Here is a 23804-nt window from a genome sequence, read left to right as displayed (position 1 = left end):
GAGAGGTCCCGTAACAGAGAATCTGTCTTCATGTCAGCAGAGAATTAGTCTGCATGTCATAGCAGAGAATGAGGCTTCACGTCAGCCACCACTGCAACAGTCCATTGGCATATATTTAGGCCCAGCACACACACAGGCAGAGGAGAGAGGTCCCGTAACAGACAATCTGGCTTCATGTCAGCAGAGAATCAGTCTGCATGTCATAGCAGAGAATCAGGCTTCACGTCAGCCACCACTGCAACAGTCCATTGGCATATATTTAGGCCCAGCACACACACAGGCAGAGGAGAGAGGTCCCGTAACAGACAATCTGGCTTCATGTCAGCAGAGAATCAGTCTGCATGTCATAGCAGAGAATGAGGCTTCACGTCACCCACCACTGCAACAGTCCATTGGCATATATTTAGGCCTAGCACACAGGCAGAGCAGAGAGGTCCCGTAACAGACAATCTGGCTTCATGTCAGCAGAGAATCAGTCTGCATGTCATAGCAGAGAATGAGGCTTCACGTCAGCCACCACTGCAACAGTCCATTGGCATATATTTAGGCCTAGCACACAGGCAGAGCAGAGAGGTCCCGTAACAGACAATCTGGCTTCATGTCAGCAGAGAATCAGTCTGCATGTCATAGCAGAGAATCAGGCTTCACGTCAGCCACCACTGCAACAGTCCATTGTCATAAATTTAGGCCCAGCACCCAGGCAGAGGAGAGAGGTCCCGTAACAGACAATCTGGCTTCATGTCAGCAGAGAATTAGTCTGCATGTCATAGCAGAGAATCAGGCTTCATGTCAGCCACCACTGCAACAGTCCATTGGCATATATTTAGGCCCAGCACCCAGGCAGAGGAGGGAGGTCCCGTAACAGAGAATCTGTCTTCATGTCAGCAGAGAATCAGTCTGCATGTCATAGCAGAGAATGAGGCTTCACGTCACCCACCACTGCAACAGTCCATTGGCATATATTTAGGCCTAGCACACAGGCAGAGCAGAGAGGTCCCGTAACAGACAATCTGGCTTCATGTCAGCAGAGAATCAGTCTGCATGTCATAGCAGAGAATCAGGCTTCACGTCAGCCACCACTGCAACAGTCCATTGGCATATATTTAGGCCTAGCACACAGGCAGAGGAGAGGTTCATTCAACTTTGGGTAGCCTCGCAATATAATGGTAAAATGAAAATAAAAATAGGATTGAATGAGGAAGTGCCCTGGAGTCCAATAATATATGGTTATGGGGAGGTAGTTAATGTCTAATCTGGACAAGGGACGGACAAGTCCTGTGGGATCCATGCCTGGTTCATTTTTATGAACGTCAGCTTGTCCACATTGGCTGTAGACAGGCGGCTGCGTTTGTCTGTAATGACGCCCCCTGCCGTGCTGAATACACGTTCAGACAAAACGCTGGCTGCCGGGCAGGCCAGCACCTCCAAGGCATAAAAGGCTAGCTCTGGCCACGTGGACAATTTAGAGACCCAGAAGTTGAATGGGGCCGAACCATCAGTCAGTACGTGGAGGGGTGTGCACACGTACTGTTCCACCATGTTAGTGAAATGTTGCCTCCTGCTAACACGTTGTGTATCAGGTGGTGGTGCAGTTAGCTGTGGCGTGTTGACAAAAGTTTTCCACATCTCTGCCATGCTAACCCTGCCCTCAGAGGAGCTGGCCGTGACACAGCTGCCTTGGCGACCTCTTGCTCCTCCTCTGCCTTGGCCTTGGGCTTCCACTTGTTCCCCTGTGACATTTGGGAATGCTCTCAGTAGCGCGTCTACCAACGTGCGCTTGTACTCGCGCATCTTCCTATCACGCTCCAGTGCAGGAAGTAAGGTGGGCACATTGTCTTTGTAGCGTGGATCCAGCAGGGTGGCAACCCAGTAGTCCGCACAGGTTAAAATGTGGGCAACTCTGCTGTCGTTGCGCAGGCACTGCAGCATGTAGTCGCTCATGTGTGCCAGGCTGCCCAGGGGTAAGGACAAGCTGTCCTCTGTGGGAGGCGTATCGTCATCGTCCTGCCTTTCCCCCCAGCCACGCACCAGTGATGGACCCGAGCTGCGTTGGGTGCCACCCCGCTGTGACCATGCTTCATCCTCATCCTCCTCCACCTCCTCCTCATCCTCGTCCTCCTCGTCCTCCAGTAGTGGGCCCTGGCTGGCCACATTTGTACCTGGCCTCTGCTGTTGCCAAAAACCTCCCTCTGAGTCACTTCGAAGAGACTGGCCTGAAAGTGCTAAAAATGACCCCTCTTCCTCCTCCTCCTCCTCCTCCTCCTGGGCCACCTCCTCTTCCATCATCGCCCTAAGTGTTTTCTCAAGGAGACATAGAAGTGGTATTGTAACGCTGATAACGGTGTCATCGCCACTGGCCATGTTGGTGGAGTACTCGAAACAGCGCAACAGGGCACACAGGTCTCGCATGGAGGCCCAGTCATTGGTGGTGAAGTGGTGCTGTTCTGTAGTGCGACTGACCCGTGCGTGCTGCAGCTGAAACTCCACTATGGCCTGCTGCTGCTCGCACAGTCTGTCCAGCATGTGCAAGGTGGAGTTCCACCTGGTGGGCACGTCGCATATGAGGCGGTGAGCGGGAAGGCCGAAGTTACGCTGTAGCGCAGACAGGCGAGCAGCAGCAGGATGTGAACGCCGGAAGCGCGAACAGACGGCCCGCACTTTATGCAGCAGCTCTGACATGTCGGGGTAGTTGTGAATGAACTTCTGCACCACCAAATTCAGCACATGCGCCAAGCAAGGGATGTGCGTCAAATTGGCTAGTCCCAGAGCTGCAACGAGATTTCGCCCATTATCACACACCACCAGGCCGGGCTTGAGGCTCACCGGCAGCAACCACTCGTCGGTCTGTTGTTCTATACCCCGCCACAACTCCTGTGCGGTGTGGGGCCTGTCCCCCAAACATATGAGTTTCAGAATGGCCTGCTGACGTTTACCCCGGGCTGTGCTGAAGTTGGTGGTGAAGGTGTGTGGCTGACTGGATGAGCAGGTGGAAGAAGAGGAGGAGGAAGCCGAGAAGGAGGAGGTGGCAACAGGAGGCAAAGAATGTTGCCCTGCGATCCTTGGCGGCGGAAGGACGTGCGCCAAACAGCTCTCCGCCTGGGGCCCAGCTGCCACTACATTTACCCAGTGTGCAGTTAGGGAGATATAGCGTCCCTGGCCGTGCTTACTGGTCCACGTATCTGTGGTTAGGTGGACCTTGCCACAGATGGCGTTGCGCAGTGCACACTTGATTTTATCGGATACTTGGTTGTGCAGGGAAGGCACGGCTCTCTTGGAGAAGTAGTGCCGGCTGGGAACAACATACTGTGGGACAGCAAGCGACATGAGCTGTTTGAAGCTGTCTGTGTCCACCAGCCTAAATGACAGCATTTCATAGGCCAGTAGTTTAGAAATGCTGGCATTCAGGGCCAGGGATCGAGGGTGGCTAGGTGGGAATTTACGCTTTCTATCAAATGTTTGTGAGATGGAGAGCTGAACGCTGGCGTGTGACATGGTTGAGACGCTTGGTGACGGAGGTGGTGGTGGTGGTGTTGGTGGTACATCCCCTGTTTGCTGGGCGGCAGGTGCCAACGTTCCTCCAGAGGCGGAGGAAGAGGCCGAGGCGGCAGCAGCAGAATAGGCCGAGGCGGCAGCAGCAGAAGAGGTAGCAGGGGGAGCCTGAGTGACTTCCTTGGTTTTAAGGTGTTTACTCCACTGCAGTTCATGCTTTGCATGCAGGTGCCTGGTCATGCAGGTTGTGCTCAGGTTCAGAACGTTAATGCCTCGCTTCAGGCTCTGATGGCACAGCGTGCAAACCACTCGGGTCTTGTCGTCAGCACATTGTTTGAAGAAGTGCCATGCCAGGGAACTCCTTGAAGCTGCCTTTGGGGTGCTCGGTCCCAGATGGCGGCGGTCAGTAGCAGGCGGAGTCTCTTGGCGGCGGGTGTTCTGCTTTTGCCCACTGCTCCCTCTTTTGCTACGCTGTTGGCTCGGTCTCACCACTGCCTCTTCCTCCGAACTGTGAAAGTCAGTGGCACGACCTTCATTCCATGTGGGGTCTAGGACCTCATCGTCCCCTGCATCGTCTTCCACCCAGTCTTGATCCCTGACCTCCTGTTCAGTCTGCACACTGCAGAAAGACGCAGCAGTTGGCACCTGTGTTTCGTCATCATCAGAGACATGCTGAGGTGGTATTCCCATGTCCTCATCATCAGGAAACATAAGTGGTTGTGCGTCAGTGCATTCTATGTCTTTCACCGCTGGGGAAGGGCTAGGTGGATGCCCTTGGGAAACCCTGCCAGCGGAGTCTTCAAACAGCATAAGAGACTGCTGCATAACTTGAGGCTGAGACAGTTTCCCTGGTATGCATGGGGGTGATGTGACAGACTGATGGGGTTGGTTTTCAGGCGCCATCTGTGCGCTTTCTGCAGAAGACTGGGTGGGAGATAATGTGAACGTGCTGGATCCACTGTCGGCCACCCAATTGACTAATGCCTGTACCTGCTCAGGCCTTACCATCCTTAGAACGGCATTGGGCCCCACCATATATCGCTGTAAATTCTGGCGGCTACTGGGACCTGAGGTAGTTGGTACACTAGGACGTGTGGATGTGGCAGAACGGCCACGTCCTCTCCCAGCACCAGAGGGTCCACTAACACCACCACGACCATGTCCACGTCCGCGTCCCTTACTAGATGTTTTTCTCATTGTTATGGTTCACCACAACAACAAATATATTATTTGGCCCAATGTATTGTATTCAAATTCAGCGGGATATAAATTTGAGGCCTAGTATTTAGGCGCTGGGTGACCGGTATGGATTTAGTGACAGAATTAGACTTGGAAATGCACAGAAGCGTGTGTGTGAAGTTATTCTGAATGACCCTATGTGCACCTTCAATATGATCTACCCTTTTAGGGATAGATTTCAAATAGCTCTGATATAGCAGAAACGACTAAATTATGAAATTGCTAAATTGGGAATTGTATTTCAACCCAGAACAAAAAATGTGCTTTGACGGACACTAAATAACTTTCCCAGCCACAACAGGACAGCGGTAACGAGAGATTTAGCGGGATATAAATTTGAGGCCTAGTATTTAGGCGCTGGGTGACAGGTATGGGTTTAGTGACAGAATTAGATTTGGAAATGCACAGTAGCGGGTGTGTGAAGTTATTCTGAATGACCCTATGTGCACCTTGAATATTATATACCCTTTTAGGGATAGATTTCAAATAGCTCTGATATAGCAGAAACCACTAAATTATGAAATTGCTAAATTGGGAATTGTATTTCAACCCAGAACAAGAAATGTGCTTGAACGGACACTAAATAACTCGCCCAGCTACAGCACTAGGGACAGATTTAGCTGGATATAAATTTGAGGCCTAGTATTTAGGCGCTGGGTGACAGGTATGGGTTTAGTGCCAGAATTAGACTTGGAAATACACAGTAGCGGGTGTGTGTGAAGTTATTCTGAATGACCCAATGTGCACCTTGAATATTATATACCCTTTTAGGGATAGATTTCAAATAGCTCTGATATAGCAGAAACCACTAAATTATGAAATTGCTAAATTGGGAATTGTATTTCAACCCAGAACAAGAAATGTGCTTGAACGGACACTAAATAACTCGCCCAGCTACAGCACTAAGGACAGATTTAGCGGGATATAAATTTGAGGCCTAGTATTTAGGCGCTGGGTGACAGGTATGGGTTTAGTGCCAGAATTAGACTTGGAAATACACAGTAGCGGGTGTGTGTGAAGTTATTCTGAATGACCCAATGTGCACCTTGAATATTATATACCCTTTTAGGGATAGATTTCAAATAGCTCTGATATAGCAGAAACCACTAAATTATGAAATTGCTAAATTGGGAATTGTATTTCAACCCAGAACAAGAAATGTGCTTGAACGGACACTAAATAACTCGCCCAGCTACAGCACTAAGGACAGATTTAGCGGGATATAAATTTGAGGCCTAGTATTTAGGCGCTGGGTGACAGGTATGGGTTTAGTGCCAGAATTAGACTTGGAAATACACAGTAGCGGGTGTGTGTGAAGTTATTCTGAATGACCCAATGTGCACCTTGAATATTATATACCCTTTTAGGGATAGATTTCAAATAGCTCTGATATAGCAGAAACCACTAAATTATGAAATTGCTAAATTGGGAATTGTATTTCAACCCAGAACAAGAAATGTGCTTGAACGGACACTAAATAACTCGCCCAGCTACAGCACTAAGGACAGATTTAGCGGGATATAAATTTGAGGCCTAGTATTTAGGCGCTGGGTGACCGGTATGGATTTAGTGACAGAATTAGACTGGGATATGGCCAAAAAATAAACAGACTATTGCTGGTTAAATGCACTTGGTGTGACAGCTTCACCCTGATGTAGGCTTTAGCCAAAAAACAACCACACCATTGAGGGTTAAATGCACTTGGTGACAGGCGCAGCTTGCCCCTGATTTAGTATATGGCCAAAAAATGAACAGACTATTGCTGGTTAAATGCACTTGGTGTGACAGCTTCACCCTGATGTAGGCTTTAGCCAAAAAACAACCACACCATTGAGGGTTAAATGCACTTGGTGACAGGCGCAGCTTGCCCCTGATTTTGTATATGGCCAAAAAATGAACAGACTATTGCTGGTTAAATGCACTTGGTGTGACAGCTTCACCCTGATGTAGGCTTTAGCCAAAAAACAACCACACCATTGAGGGTTAAATGCACTTGGTCGCAGCTTGTGCTGGCGCACCACAAGACACAAAATGGCCGCCGATCACCCCAGAAAAATGTGACTGACAAACGGTCTGGGCAGCCTAAAAACAGTGAGCAATTGAGGATCAGCAGCTCAATGATCCACAGCTGCAGATCGATCAGTTAATCAAGTCCTTTGGAGGAGTTAATCTGCCTAATCTCGCCCTACTGTCGCAGCCGCAACCTCTCCCTACGCTAATCAGAGCAGAGTGACGGGCGGCGCTATGTGACTCCAGCTTAAATAGAGGCTGGGTCACATGGTGCTCTGGCCAATCACAGCCATGCCAATAGTAGGCATGGCTGTGATGGCCTCTTGGGGCAAGTAGTATGACGCTTGTTGATTGGCTGCTTTGCAGCCTTTCAAAAAGCGCCAAGAAAGCGTCACAAAAGCGCGAAGAAAGCGACGAACACCGAACCCGAACCCGGACTTTTACGAAAATGTCCGGGTTCGGGTCCGTGTCACGGACACCCCAAAATTCGGTACGAACCCGAACTATACAGTTCGAGTTCGCTCATCCCTAGTCGCAAGCATTCATCCAGGCACAGGCCTTTCCTCCTTGCTGCCGTCCAGCTGGCTTTTAAGACAGGTGTCGGCAAAGCCCGGACCGGAACTCTGTAATGAGTCAAAAGTCTCAGAAAGCCCCTTTATTTAAAAAAACAAAAGGCTAAATGAGTTATCTGAATACCCCAGCAAGTAATGGGTGAGGGGGGCCTATCTTTTAGGCTATGTCCAGAACATGGCCACCATATTGGATCAAGGCCAAATTTTTCCAAAGGGAAGAGGGTCATGTAGCATATCAAAGAAGACAAGAATTTTCCCAGAAATCGATTGCTGCAATCAGATTTTTATCTCTTGTGGGTCAAGAGTTATCGACAAAGAAAGTTGCAACAACAACCAGGAACGTTCCTTGTGATGCACAGCTATTTCACATGTTCAATATGTTGTCCCTGGTGCTGAACACAGATTTCATCTTCAGTTACCTGTAACGGACAACAAAAGTTTAGAACTTTCTGTGGTGATAACTTTTGAACCATAAGAGATATTGTAAATCTGATTGCAGCAATTGATTCCTGAGCATTTTCACGTCTTCCTTGGTATGATACATGACTCTCTTCCTATTGGAAAAATTTGCTCTTGATCCAAGATGGTGGCCATGTTACGGACATAGCCTAATACATAGGCCCCCTCACCCATTATTTGCTGTGGTATTTGAATATTTCATTTTCCCTTTTGTTTCTGAAATAAAAGGGTGTCCTGAGACTTCTGACTCAATCACTATATATATATATATATATATATATATATATGTACTATGAACAATATACCATCCAAATTTAGTGCCGAATCACAACATATATACAGCTGAACAAAGGTCCAAATCAGTGACTGGAATCTGATAGACAACTCAGTCCATGCCGTGAATGGAAAACGGAGGTAGACTGAAGCATACCACAAGCCAATCTACCTCCGTTACCCATTCAGCGCGGATTTGAATCACTAACTCTTTTTGGACTTTTGTACATATATATATATATATATATATTAGAGTTGCAATTCTGCTGTAGACTTGGATGTTATATTGTTTATCGTTTTGATCTACAGTATATAAAAGGAATTTGCAGACATTGGACTGTGTTATTTGCTTTCTAAGACATATTAATGGAACATTTGAGAGGATCTTATGGGCACACTTATGCCACTGACTGCTTCTTGTTATTTCTATAATTCATACAAAATTCCTGATTTGGTGGACCCGCCTGGTCTTTGTTTACTTTGTCTGGCGACAAGCTGTCAGACACAGCCAGTGAGACGGAGAAGAGTGCAGTAATAGAGCCAATCTTGTGATCACTTTGTACCCCCCAAGAGTTATTTCATGTTGGCAATATTGTCATATTGTAACCAGTGCAATTGGCCATAACTAAGGGCTCCTATGGCGAGCCACAAAGCTAGCGTTTTTAAGCCAGAAGTGACTAGTCATTAGTCAGGGACCAATGCCATGTGGGAAGGAACCACATGGGGTTTCCTCCAACTTAAAGAGCTTACCACCATAATAACTTATCACATAGCCATAGGATACTGTAGGTGATAAGTACTTAACTAGTGACGGTCCAACCGCCAAGCCCCCAATCGATGATGGGGTCATAAAGACCCCGGAGATGATGGAGTGATGGTCGCACTTGTGTACTGCCACTCCATTCAACTCTATGGAACTATGGAAGAAGATGACTGTACAATCCACTCTCCGTCCCTCTTTTTTGTGGGACTTTAGCAGCTTTGCATTGGCCACGTGTGTCACTATTGCTCAAAAAGTTGTACTAAGAACCTTTTTAAGCATGCTCAATTAATTTTCTTACCAAATGCCAGATAGGGTCTCATAGGTTGGTCACATTCACCTCATTACCACAGATGATCAGATTTTTTTGTATGAACAGTATATATATCGGTCATATCAGCCAAATTACCTGTGAGCGTATAGCTAGCTCATGGCCAGCTGGGGCAGAGTGAATAGAGAAAATTGATCTGATTTAAAGGACATAAGTATGACTGTGCAGATTTCCAGTAACCTACGAATGGTATGTGTTATCAAGCAAGGATCCTCAGCGTTGTATTTCTACATTCATTATGTGTTTGTTTTCCTGATAAAAAATGTAATTTTTTTCAAGGCCCACTCACTATTTCTGCTCTTTTTTTCATAAATCCATGCAGCTCGCGGCTGCACTGTGGTTGGCGAGATGAGCGCCAATGCCTATAGCATGCATGGTATTGTTTTCAGCTTTCAGACTAAATAACAGACATGGCAGGTATAGACAAGAAATAATAAACTCCTGCAGTAGCAAATACAATAAGAAAAAACAAATCTAACGCCAAAAATAATAAACAATTTAAATACCATAGAGACAGCTACATTATAAGTAGAAGTCTATGGCAAAGAAGAAAACATGACATCTTGGCACCAGACAGGTTCACACAAAGGCGCGACCCATCATTGTTAGTGAATTTGGTAAGGGCATTATCTTTTTATTTTTTTCACTTTTTCCTTTTTATTAAAATTTTTTATTATCCAAAGCAATTTAAAACCAAGGCCTGCACTCTCAGTAACAGTGCTTGATGTCAGCACAGGACTCATATCACTCGGAAGTTAGGGTTACTCATGGTCCAACGTTTCGGTTCAAGCCAAAGCTTTTTTCAGCGGTTAGTCTGTGGCCTAAGACTCAAACATATGTGGATGCCTGGATAACCTAGGCCATCCAAGCATCTTATTTTCTAACCAATTTCTGTTCTATATGCTTCCATTCCCTCTATTCAGTCTTGCCAAAAAGAGTGACTGAAAGATCAGATCATCTGTAGTATCTAATTCACCTCTTTATCCTCCAAAATACAGAGGTGATGTTATGGCAGTTGGTGTCGAACCACTGTCTCAACCAACAAATTTGACTTTGGGACACTCCTAAGGGCGTTATACTGGCAGTCCCCTTTAATCCCTGTACAGGGATCTGGTCTTCGCTGCAAGGGAACCACCAGGCTGCTATCTTCTGGAATAGTCTCTGTATGATTCACAGCTAACATAGACACTGGTGTGGGGTACCGTTAAGTCAGGCAAAATTGTAGTCAAAGTCAGGTTGAAGTCAGGGCATGCAGAGAACGACCAATCCAATAAATAGTCTGATGTCAGGACAGGCAGCAAAGGGTCCGCACGGAGGTCAGGCATGTGTCTGGCAGGAATCAGACTGTGGAGTGCAAGAAGTGGATGGCTCAACTCTGGTGGCAGGACACGCCAGAAAGGAGGAGGGAAGGACCAACAGGTATGGAGAGGCTGGTGAGCAGAGTAGAGTTACAGTGGGCACCAGCCACCGCTGCTGACTACTCTCAGGTACTGCTGGCAGCTTGGGATGGTTTTTGGAGGTGACAGGTTCCCTTTAAGATCTTGTGCAGATAAACATCAGAACTTTAAGTGTTTGTTCACACATGAAAGATTACTTGCAGAAATTCAGTTCAATTGTACGAAGCATACAGATGTCTGCAAGCCATTTTCAGGTTATGGAACAGTTGAAAACATTTTTCATATGTATATTCAAGGGTGGGATTCAAATATTTAGCAACAGGTTCCCTACACAACACGACACATGTTTACATATATATACACCATGTATATGGCACAAATACTTAAATACATCATATATACACTACACCAAACTTTTAAAATGTCTAAGGAGCCAAATTATCAGCGGCGTGCAAAGGGCTCCGTAACAGGTTTTTTAAAGCGCCGACCCACACCAGTAACTCCACCCAATGTCTATCTGTACATGTCCTACCCTGCCTAGTCTCCATTGTGCTGGCAGTAGTTATGCCAGATTTGGAATGGTTTGGAGGTATGCATACATAGACTATATAGACACTACACTCACATAATCACATATACAATATACAACCAAATATGATAGATAAAGTATATAAATTACACATAGGCTACACTTGCAGTAGATTTACCTACTCCATATACATTTTATGCACATTTTGTACCTAGCACTAAAAACATATTTGCATACACACTATATTCAGCGCTATCCATAATACAGAGCCACATACCTCTTACATCCAGTGATGTCTCCTTTGATGTAGATGTTCTCTTTTATCATCTTCTCCTTTCAGACAAGACCACCATGATGATTTTTCACCCATCTCTCGTCTCTACAGTTTGACAAAAAGAAATCTTAGGTTCTTACTTTTCTATCATCCTCCTACCTTCTGAACAACTCATCCTGCCATCTCCAATGCTGTGCCTGCTGAGCTCCCAATACTATACTACAGAAACAGATAATCCCCCTGATAACAATATTACCACACAGATAGTGCCCCCAATACTTTGCCTGCTGTGCTCCCCAATACTATGCTGCAGAAACAGATAATCCCCCTGATAATATCCTTGCCACACAGATAGTTCCCCTTCAATAATTATTGGCACATACTGCCCTAAAATAACTGCTCCCAGCAAATAGTGCCCCTGACACTAATAGTGTAAACATTTTGTCCCCCAATTACTACTGGGGAACTATGGGGAACATGTTTGCTATGGGCACTATGGGAGCATTATTACTTAATGGACACAGTGGGGACATTATTGTTGGGGCACTGTAGGGACACTATTAATGCTAAGTGCAGAGAAGTATTACTATTGGTGGGACTTTGGAGAGCACTATTACTGTGAGGGGCAAACTGGCAGCTTAAAATGAGCACCAGTACATAGAATGTCCTTTATAATGTGCGCCAGTACAAAAAAATGCACCCTAATAATGTGCACTAGTTCAAAAATGCTCATTTTCTGTGTGTCGGTGCAAAAAAATTCCCCCTCTTAGTGCCCCAAGCTAATGTCCACATAGTGCCCTCATAATGTGTGCAAGTATAAAATACTCTTAAATAATGCCCACAGTTAATGCCCACATGGTGCTCCTCTCCCCTTCCCCATAATATCCCCTATAATGTAACAGTATAAAATTCCCCCATAGTGTTCCTTCCCCTTCCCCATAGTGCCCTCATAATGTGCCTATATAATATGCTCCCATAGTGTTCTCCCCCCCCAACCCCATAGTGCCCCCATAATGTGCCAGTATAACATTCCCCCATTGTGTCCACCAAAATGCACCAGTATAAATGCCCTTTCATAGTGCCCCATAGTGTGCCTATATAATATGCCCCCATAGTGTTCTTTCCCCCTCCAACACCATAGTGCCAGTATAAGATGTGCCAGTATAATGTGCCAGTATAAGATGCCTCCATAGTGTCCCCATAATATGCCAGTAGATGCCCCAATGATGTGCCAGTAGATGCCCCCATGATGTGCCAGTAATGCACCCATAGTGTCTCCCATGATGTGCCAGTAGATGCCCCCATAGTGTCCCCCATGATGTGCCAGTAATGCCACCAGTATATGCCCCCGTGATGTGCCAGTAATTTCCCATAGTGTCCCCCATCATGTGCCAGTAGATGCCCCCATAGTGTCCCCCATCATGTGCCAGTAATGCCACCAGTAGATGCCACCGTGATGTGCCAGTAATGCCCCATAGTGTCTCTCATGATGTGCCAGTAGATGCCCCCATAGTGTCCCCCATCATGTGCCAGTAATGCTCCATAGTGCCCCCATCATGTGCCAGTAGTGTCCCCATGATGTGCCAGTAATGCCACAAGTAGATGCCCTCATAGTGTTCACCATGATGTGCCAGTAATGCCCCCATAGTATCTCCCATGATGTGCCAGTAATGCCCCCATAGTGTCCCCCATGATTTTCCAGTAATGCCCCCATAGTGTCCTCCATGATGTGCCAGTCTATGACCCCATAGTGTTCCCCATGATGTGCCAGTAATTCCCCCAGTAGATGCCCCTATAGTGTCCCCCATGATGTGTCAGTAATGCCCCCAGTAAAGGACCCCATAGTATCCTCCATGATGTGCCAGTAATGCCCCCATAGTTTCCCCCATGATGTGCCAGTAATGCCCCAGTAGATGCCCCCATAGTGTGCCAGTGTCTCAAAATAAGTCAGCCAATAGATGGTATAAGGTTAAACAAAACTGTCAAGCCAAACACAAAATTTATCAGCCAGCATAAACCACATATATTTGGTGTAAGTGTTTCATTTAGACTTCCCAGTTGTCAGGACAAGTGATAGCAGTAGCCATTGCTATAGCTCTTCATCTCCACTAACGAGAAGGCAATTGTCGGGGAAAGAACACTTCCATCCCGACAATCGCCTGCTCATCAACGCAGTGTAAATGCAGCTTTAGTCAGTATGCCCCAATGTCTATGTCATATTTCAGGCTACATCTCATTAGAAAATATCTATTCAGACTTGGCTTTGGATTGTTTTCATTTAATCATCTAATCATTTTTAATTGGAGCTTACTGAGATTAGTACTGTGTTGAATTTGTTCATTTGCATCATTATGGTTTTGTACCCTTTATGTCCCAGAGGTATCACTCGCATCCAAAAATACAAAAGGAGAACTTGTTCTGTGTATCTGATGTGTGAATAATGAATGAATTGTTTACTCTCTGGTTTCAGATAACTCTCCTGCTGGTCTCAGTGCTGGATGCCTGATTGAACGCTGGTAAGCTCACCGAGAATGTTTCTATTGTTATAATACATATAGTGAGGAGTATGAATAAAAGCTAGGTCAATTCAATGCCTTCATTAAGTAAAAATCAGGAAGATAAAATGTTTAGCACTGTGTCCATTTCTGCTGCACCCAGGTTCCAAATCCAATTAGTATACAAATCTGTGTACCGTGTTACCTAGTAGATAGATTAGATAAAAATTGACAGTCCTCAGGGGTCGATATACCTTATATTGGCCAAATGAAAAAGATTATAACAAATAGCAAGTTGGCAAGACTGCTAAGATCTCTTAATCAGACATGCTACCGTGTCTGATGAAGAGACCTAAGTAGTCTCCAAAGCTGGCTATTTATTATCTTTTCAGCTACACAAGTCACTGTTTGTTGTTGAGGAACACAGTAGCTGAGTGATGGCATGTTCCCATGTTGATATCAATTTTTACCATTTAAAATTATGCATGAAAATATATATTAAGGCAGGTAGGCATAGCATGCATCCACAGGTTAGTAAAGCGATTCCACATTATTGACTTTACCATACAAAAAAATAGTTATTAATTGTGAATTGACTTATCTGTGCAGCTGTTTTTTCCAAAATGTTGCCCAGAGACTAACTCTCCCGATCTCCATAAAAACACATTAAACGCTGAAACCCAGTTCCCTTCTTTTTCCACCCAATAGAGCAGATAACGGCCAAGAGGATAGAGAAGGCGCTCATAGGGTAAGTAAGTTCAGCAAATCAGATTTCTAGTGAAAGAAATGGTTTGCTCACCTATTGTGGTTGCATCAATTGGATGCAACTGCAATGGAGATTGAGTGTAGATAAATGACGGTTGGTGCAGCCTAGATTCGTCCGATCGCCTTGGGCAGGAGCCACCCTGCCACTTGGGTAACGGTATGAAGAAGAGTACGCTAGACCTTAGGTAGAGCGTGTGGACCACAGAGGGCGCACGAAACAACCGGTCGAAGACAATGTTTTTGATTTCAGCAGTATTCCATTTATTCGTAAAACGCGTTTCTAGGTGCTAGGGTCCCCTTTATCAAGTCTAAAATAAAATTCGGTAAAAAACGGAGAAAACATGTGTTGGGAAAACACTAGATTTGTGCTCCCCTATATAACAGACAAATAGATTATGAAGATAAATAGATAAATAGATAAATGAATAAAATACGCATGAATCTAATTGCCGAGACATACACTGATAAAATAAAATAATATAATAAATATACACCTGTATAAAAGGGAAGGTGTATCTTATGTATACATATATATGTATACATATATACACATATACATACACACATAAAACATGACATCAAATCTATATCATCAAAAAATATATATATATACCTATACACACATATACACATAGGGAAAATACATGGATGATAAAAAATGTATATAAAAATAGATTAATGAATAATAATCATAATAAATGAGATAAGTACCAAGACAAAAATCATAGCAGTAACATTTCTGTACTGATATCCGTCCCTACCATGGGGGTGATCTGTATGTCATATATATATAATTAGCACCAATGTAAGTCACTAGCATAAGAGTCCATATGGTCAGTGTATTTGATGTAGTTGCTGGTAAACCATAGTAGAAAAGCTGGGCTGATATTTCCATACATTTGAAAGAGAAAGCAGTATGAAATGTAAAAAATAGCTATGACAATTATAATGTAATATATCCACTGGCGAACAGGGGATCTTGTATCCACTGACAGGCAAAGAGTATTTATGTCCCTAAGGGGATCATAACCTATTGATGTGTATTGTATGTCTAGCGCCCTGTCCTGGTAGCTCAGACCAAAGATAATAATAGTGATTGTTACAGCCCCGCAGGGTATATTGAACGGAATGTATGTATATATTCTAATGGCGCTTAAATATGAATTACCTGAGCCGGAAGGCTGGAGGGATGTCACGGCTCGTCTGCAGAGGCACGTGTAGAACGCTGACCTCTTTGGTAACCGCGCTACAGAAGACGAAGGGGAATGAGTGGGAGGGCTTGCCGAGGTCCATGGGAGGGGCGTCCGTGGGAAGGCGTGGTCAGGGAGAACGCACGGTGGCCTGAAGGGGCAGTAAATGGGAGGGTATGTTTGAATGGGTAGGCGGTGATCCGTACGGGGGCGTGGCTGTTGGGAGCACATAGAGAGCAGAGTAGGGACAGCTAAGTGAGTTGAAAGCAGAATTGCATCGCAAAGTGGAGAGGCAGGGCTAAGGCTGGCATGTAGGGGATGAATTAGGAATGAAAGAGATGTATATATATATATATATATATATATATATAAAAACAGAAGTGACCCATAATAGTGGAATTTAAATGGGTGTGAGTAATGATGGGGCAAAATTAATATAAAATGATTGAACCAGGGGAATGAATTATCCCCAGGAATAAGGCATTGGGATGTAACTGAAGAGCTTATTTTATTTTTTACTTAGCGGAGGGGTGGTCAGAAGCACTTGCTTTCCAAGGACTCATTGAGTCCATAGGGTTCGAGGGTTTGCAATTTGAATATCCAAAACATCTCTCTCTTCTGTAGAGTCCTAAATCTATCCGAAGTCGTTTCTATAATGGTTTCAATGGGTGTGATTATTAATCCGGATGGATCTTTATTGTGGGAGGTCAGGAAATGACGGGACACACTATGTTTGAGGTAACCCCGTGAGATGTTCCAGCGGTGTTTATTTAGTCTTTCTCTTAGTGACTGGATGGTGCGGCCTACGTACTGTAGCCCACACTCACACTCCATCACATATATAACATAGGAAGAGGAGCAATTCAGAAGGCTTTTAATTGCATATTCCTCCCCCGTCACATTACTCTTAAATGACTGTCTACGATTTGTAATACTGCTACAACATTTGCATAATTTGTGATTGCATTTGTAAGAACCTGTAAGTTTCAAATGGCCCGTTGTACCAGATAAAGTTGTAGTAGGACTCTTCTTCTTCAGTTTACTCGGTGCAAGTAAATTCTTCAGAGATTTAGCCTTCCTGAAGATAATGTGCGGTTTCTGCGGTATCGCCTCTTTTAGATATGGATCACATTTGAGTATGTGCCAGTGCTTAGATAAAATGGTTCTTAAAACTTCATGGTTGGGGTTAAAAGTTGTAATAAAAGAGGTCTTGTAGTCCATGGTTTTTGATGTTTCGTCCAGCTCGTTCTTCTTTTTTATGTTCAGGCATTCTTCTTGGCTCTGGTTTTTTGCTCGCATGAACGCGTGGTCTACAATTCTTTTCGGGTATCTCTTCTTCATGAATCTAGATTGTAGTATCTCACTCTGAGTGAGGAAGTCGCCATCATCAGTACAATTCCTCCTAATCCGTTTAAATTGACTGTACGGTATGTTATTTTTCCACTTTTTGTGGTGGGCGCTCCTATAGTCAAGGTAACTGTTACCGTCAACAGTTTTGAAATGTGTCTTGGACTTGATGGTCTTATTCTCTGAATAGAGGAGTAGGTCTAGATATTCGATAGATGAGGTGGTTAGATTGGATGTAAACGAGAGATTCCACGTATTTTTATTTAGGTAGCTGACGAATGATTCCGCTTCTTCCTTAGGACCATTCCAGATCACTATAAGGTCATCTATATAACGCTTATAGAATATGATGTTTTTCTTCCAATAATGACTCAAATAAATAAACTCTTCTTCAAAGCAGCCCATATACAGATTGGCAAAGCTCGGCGCGAAACGCGTCCCCATTGCGGTCCCGTTTTGTTGCCTGTAGAGCTTGTCCTCAAATGTAAAAACGTTATGTGTTAAAATAAAGTGAATTGCATCCAATATAAAATCCCTATGTTTGCCGGAAAGATGGTCATCTATTTCTAAAAAGCGTTTTGTGGTTTCAATGCCCGCTGTATGTGGGATGTTGGAGTAAAGGGCTGCAACATCCAATGTCAGCCAACAGAAGTGGGGTTTCCATTCAATATCTGTTAGTAGACTAATTAGTTGCGTAGAGTCTCTCAGATAGGATCGAAGGTTTCTGACATGGCTTTGAAGGAATATATCGACATAATGAGAAAGATTACTGGTAAGAGAGTTAATTCCCGAAATAATCGGTCTACCTGGTGGATTCAAAGGGTTTTTGTGGATTTTTGGCAGGTGATAAAATAATGCCATATTTGGATGTTCAACCACTATGTACTCCCTTTCTTTCTTAGTAATAACTTTGCTCTCTTCGGCTTTTTTCAGCATAATGTTCAGTGTCTTTTGGTCCTCTACAAATGGATTAAATGTAAGTCGTTCGTAATATAGGGCGTCATCCAGTATCCTGTTGGCTTCCATTATGTAATCCTCCTTGTAAAATTATTCCACCTCCCTTATCCGCGCTCCTAATGACAAGAAGGTCATTTTTGTTTAATTCTATTAGTGCGTCTTTTTCTCCTTTCGATAGGTTGTTCTTGACCTTAATGGCTTTATTAATTTCTCTTGCTTCTTTGGAAACCAAAGAGTAAAAGGTATTGATGTGATTTCCTCTATGGTATGTAGGATTAAATGTCGATTTTGGTTTCAGGTCAGTATGGGGAGTGTTGGTTTCTTCTTTTTCTTCATCTTTACTTGCCGTAGTTTCCTTATCTTTGTTTATCACAGGTAATTTGGATTTAATGGCAAAGTGCCTTTGAAGTGTGACCTTCCTGATGAATGCATTCAGGTCCACAAAAAGGTCAAATTCATTGTACTTTTCTGTCGGACAGAATGATAAGCCCCTCTGGAGGACTGACATCTGTGCTGCAGAGAGGTCAAACCTAGATAAATTAAATATCTTTACTGTAGTGAGGTTTTGTTCCTCTTTGGGCTGTGGGGGTTCTGCTTCGTTTCTTCCTCCTTGGTTGTTTTTTCTGATTCCACGGGTTCGTATTCCTCCTCTTCGTCCTCTCCGGTGTTTTTTCTTTTTAGACCCTTTTGGAAGAGATTGGTCTTTGGCTTGAAGAAATCCAAGATCATCTTTGCCCCACCTGCTGGTCGTTTGAGAACATATGTTGCTTCCGGGGTCAGGGCCCCGGGTAGCGCTAAAAAAGAAATTGATCGATTCACAGCGTGATTTGGAGAAATCTGTGTGTCATCTGAAGTGCTTGTATCAGGGGCGTAGCTAGAACTGACTGGGCCCCATAGCAAATTTTTGTACTGGGCCCCTCCCAAACTTAATGGACGCACTCATACACACACTCGCCACATACATGGACGCACTCATACACGTACTCACCACATACATGGACGCACTCATACACACACTCGCCACATACATGGACGCACTTATACACGCATTCACCACATACATGGACGCACTCATACACGCATTCACCACATACATGGACGCACTCATACACGCATTCACCACATACATGGACGCACTCATACAGGCACTCACCACATACATGGACGCACGTATACAGGCACTCACCATATACATGGACGCACTCATACACGCATTCACCACATACATGGACGCACGTATACAGGCACTCACCATATACATGGAGGCACTCATACACTCACCACATACATGGACGCTCTAATACAGGCACTCACTACATACATGGACGCACTCACTACATACATGGACGCACTCACTACATACATGGACGCACTCATACAGGCACTCACCACATACATGGACGCACGTATACAGGCACTCACCATATACATGGAGTCACTCATACACTCACCACATACATGGACGCTCTAATACAGGCACTCACTACATACATGGACGCACTCACTACATACATGGACGCACTCACTACATACATGGACGCACTCACTACATACATGGACGCACTCATACAGGCACTCACCACATACATGGACGCACGTATACAGGCACTCACCATATACATGGAGGCACTCATACACTCACCACATACATGGACGCTCTAATACAGGCACTCACTACATACATGGACGCACTCATACAGGCACTCACTACATACATGGACGCACTCATACAGGCACTCACTCATACAGGCACTCACCATATACATGGAGGCACTCATACACTCACCACATACATGGACGCTCTAATACAGGCACTCACTACATACATGGACGCACTCATACAGGCACTCACTACATACATGGACAGACTCACATACGCACTCACCACATATATGGACATATATACTGTGTATATATATATATATACACACACACACACATTACATACACATGAACTTTCAAGTAGTTATACACCTATTTCTACAGACAGACAGACACTATTTCTACAGACAGACACTTACCTTTCCTGTAGACAGCTGATGTCTGGTCCTCACAGGCAGCCTGGAGAAGTAGGTGCCATCACCCCTCTGTGCCATCCAGTGAGTGACAGCAGTAGTAGGTTTTAGGCGGGAGTCCGGGACCAGTCTTCCTAGTCCCACTCCCAGTCCCTCCTCCACACAGCAGGACAGGTAACAATCACATTCCCCCCCCCCCCGGCCCGGGCCTTCCCCTGCCCCGGCCCCGCCCCATCCACCGCCTGAGTCCGCCTCCTACTAACTAGAGGGACTGGGTGGGAGGACTCAGGAGGCGGACTCAGGCGGTGGAGGGGGCGGGGAAATTCATTCTTTTCCTGCACTGCGGGCGGCGCTGGTGCCAGCCTGGCTCCGCCTCCGCTACGCCCCCGTTCCGGCCCCCTCCACCGCATCCGCCGGCCTACCTCATGTTGGACCGCCCGCGCCTCGCCCACTACACTGGGCGGGCGGTCAGCCCTGGCTGCCTGTAAGTGCTGTGATTATAAAAAAAAAAAAATGATGCGGTCTGGACGGGCGGGCCCCCAGTGGCGTAGGGCCCCATAGCCACTGCTATGGTTGCTATGGCGATCCCTACGCCACTGTATTATGTACGGTAATTAGAGAGTCCTCCAATACAGAAGGTTCAATCTCAGTAAGATCCAGTGTTGTAGGCAATGATGGAAAAGAGGTAGGAGGTAAATTGAGAGGACAACCTTGCGAGGGGTCCAAAGGAGGACTTGGGGGGGGGGACGAAATGTCGATGGTGGTGGAATGGATGGTGGGGTGAACCATACTGGTAGGTCAGACATGGGCAAGGAGGAGGTAGGCTGGGTGGTCTTGGGTGATGTGCCTAGCTTTACGGCAGTGGGTAAAGACGTCTGTGGGTGTCTGTGTGTAATTGGACGTACGTCAAGACCCGTGCGAGACCGTTGAGGGGTCTGTGTTTTATTTGAACAATGATGGGTATAAGCAGACAAAGCCCTAGTGTTCGTGGACTTGTCAGGTTGATGATTCGCTGGTCTACTGCGATATCTGGTGTATGTTTGAGTATTTCGGGTGGATGGTTTGAGAAGAGGTGTATGAATATTACGGCCCCTAGATACAGGCACTTGTGATTGGTTCACTACATTGATTGGGATCCTACTCGCACTAGCATTTGTATTCTTATTGTTATTAGTGTTTTGCGTATTTTTGGGGGGGATTCTATTTTTGGACCAGAACTGGATGTTGCCGTTCAAAAAATCTGATCTGTCCCTACAGAGTTTGCCAGTTTTTTTATGTATGATTTCTCGCTCTAATTGGAGTAGTCGACCTGTGATGAGTCTGTCGAACTTCGTGTATTCTGTATGTACTGTAGCCCACACTCACACTCCATCACATATATAACATAGGAAGAGGAGCAATTCAGAAGGCTTTTAATTGCATATTCCTCCCCCGTCACATTACTCTTAAATGACTGTCTACGATTTGTAATACTGCTACAACATTTGCATAATTTGTGATATATATATGTGATGGAGTGTGAGTGTGGGCTACAGTACGTAGGCCGCACCATCCAGTCACTAAGAGAAAGACTAAATAAACACCGCTGGAACATCTCACGGGGTTACCTCAAACATAGTGTGTCCCGTCATTTCCTGACCTCCCACAATAAAGATCCATCCGGATTAATAATCACACCCATTGAAACCATTATAGAAACGACTTCGGATAGATTTAGGACTCTACAGAAGAGAGAGATGTTTTGGATATTCAAATTGCAAACCCTCGAACCCTATGGACTCAATGAGTCCTTGGAAAGCAAGTGCTTCTGACCACCCCTCCGCTAAGTAAAAAATAAAATAAGCTCTTCAGTTACATCCCAATGCCTTATTCCTGGGGATAATTCATTCCCCTGGTTCAATCATTTTATATTAATTTTGCCCCATCATTACTCACACCCATTTAAATTCCACTATTATGGGTCACTTCTTTTTTATATATATATATATATATATATACATCTCTTTCATTCCTAATTCATCCCCTACATGCCGGCCTTAGCCCTGCCTCTCCACTTTGCGATGCAATTCTGCTTTCAACTCACTTAGCTGTCCCTACTCTGCTCTCTATGTGCTCCCAACAGCCACGCCCCCGTACGGATCACCGCCTACCCATTCAAACATACCCTCCCATTTACTGCCCCTTCAGGCCACCGTGCGTTCTCCCTGACCACGCCTTCCCACGGACGCCCCTCCCATGGACCTCGGCAAGCCCTCCCACTCATTCCCCTTCTTCTTCTGTAGCGCGGTTACCAAAGAGGTCAGCGTTCTACACGTGCCTCTGCAGACGAGCCGTGACATCCCTCCAGCCTTCCGGCTCAGGTAATTCATATTTAAGCGCCATTAGAATATATACATACATTCCGTTCAATATACCCTGCGGGGCTGTAACAATCACTATTATTATCTTTGGTCTGAGCTACCAGGACAGGGCGCTAGACATACAATACACATCAATAGGTTATGATCCCCTTAGGGACATAAATACCCTTTGCCTGTCAGTGGATACAAGATCCCCTGTTCGCCAGTGGATATATTACATTATAATTGTCATAGCTATTTTTTACATTTCATACTGCTTTCTCTTTCAAATGTATGGAAATATCAGCCCAGCTTTTCTACTATGGTTTACCAGCAACTACATCAAATACACTGACCATATGGACTCTTATGCTAGTGACTTACATTGGTGCTAATTATATATATATGACATACAGATCACCCCCATGGTAGGGACGGATATCAGTACAGAAATGTTACTGCTATGATTTTTGTCTTGGTACTTATCTCATTTATTATGATTATTATTCATTAATCTATTTTTATATACATTTTTTATCATCCATGTATTTTCCCTATGTGTATATGTGTGTATAGGTATATATATATTTTTTTGACGATATAGATTTGATGTCATGTTTTATGTGTGTATGTATATGTGTATATATGTATACATATATATGTATACATAAGATACACCTTCCCTTTTATACAGGTGTATATTTATTATATTATTTTATTTTATCAGTGTATGTCTCGGCAATTAGATTCATGCGTATTTTATTCATTTATCTATTTATATATTTATCTTCATAATCTATTTGTCTGTTATATAGGGGAGCACAAATCTAGTGTTTTCCCAACACATGTTTTCTCAGTTTTTTACCGAATTTTATTTTAGACTTGATAAAGGGGACCCTAGCACCCCGAAACGCGTTGTCTTACGAATAAATGGAATACTGCTGAAATCAAAAACATTGTCTTCGACCGGTTGTTTCGTGCGCCCTCTGTGGTCCACACGCTCTACCTAAGGTCTAGCGTACTCTTTTCCATCCAATAGCAGGGGGAAGGCTTAGAAGGCTTAGACTACCAAATCACACTGTAAATGGGGTAGTCTTAGAAGCTGGGGACCATTTTGCTTAAAGGAAAAGGGTGCATGGAAATAGTAGACCACACCAGAAGAACTAAAAAGTAATCTCCAGATATTTTAACTATGCAGTATGCATTTATTGTGAAAATGTTATGGAGCACTTGAGGGTCACTTTATGATGACAACCTAATAATGCTATACTATCCAGTAGATATATGGCACTGCAGAACTCTTTATCTTAAGGTATCTATAAGAGGTCCTAATAGAGATTAAAGGATATGTACACCTTTGGGG

The 23804-nt window shown here is 44.6% G+C and overlaps 1 protein-coding gene across 5 annotated transcripts in view; it reads left to right on the top strand.

Annotated features, from left to right (window-relative positions):
* Positions 1 to 23804, top strand: part of LOC122945322 (microtubule-associated protein 2-like) — a 222426-nt gene that overhangs the window by 32233 nt on the left and 166389 nt on the right. For 3 of the 5 annotated variants that reach the window (XR_006391112.1, XM_044304378.1, XM_044304383.1), the window contains exon 2: positions 13804 to 13849. The gene's annotated coding sequence lies outside the window, so the exon portion shown is untranslated. Of the gene's footprint in view, positions 1 to 13803; positions 13850 to 14536; positions 14577 to 23804 lie in introns of all 5 variants that reach the window. The other 2 variants (XR_006391113.1, XM_044304384.1) reach the window with 1 other exon arrangement.

This window comes from Bufo gargarizans, chromosome 8 (genome assembly GCF_014858855.1).
Source record: "Bufo gargarizans isolate SCDJY-AF-19 chromosome 8, ASM1485885v1, whole genome shotgun sequence".
In the NCBI taxonomy this organism is placed as follows: domain Eukaryota; kingdom Metazoa; phylum Chordata; class Amphibia; order Anura; family Bufonidae; genus Bufo; species Bufo gargarizans.
Note: the sequence above shows the minus strand (reverse complement) of the source record. Positions and strands in the feature narration are given on the sequence as shown.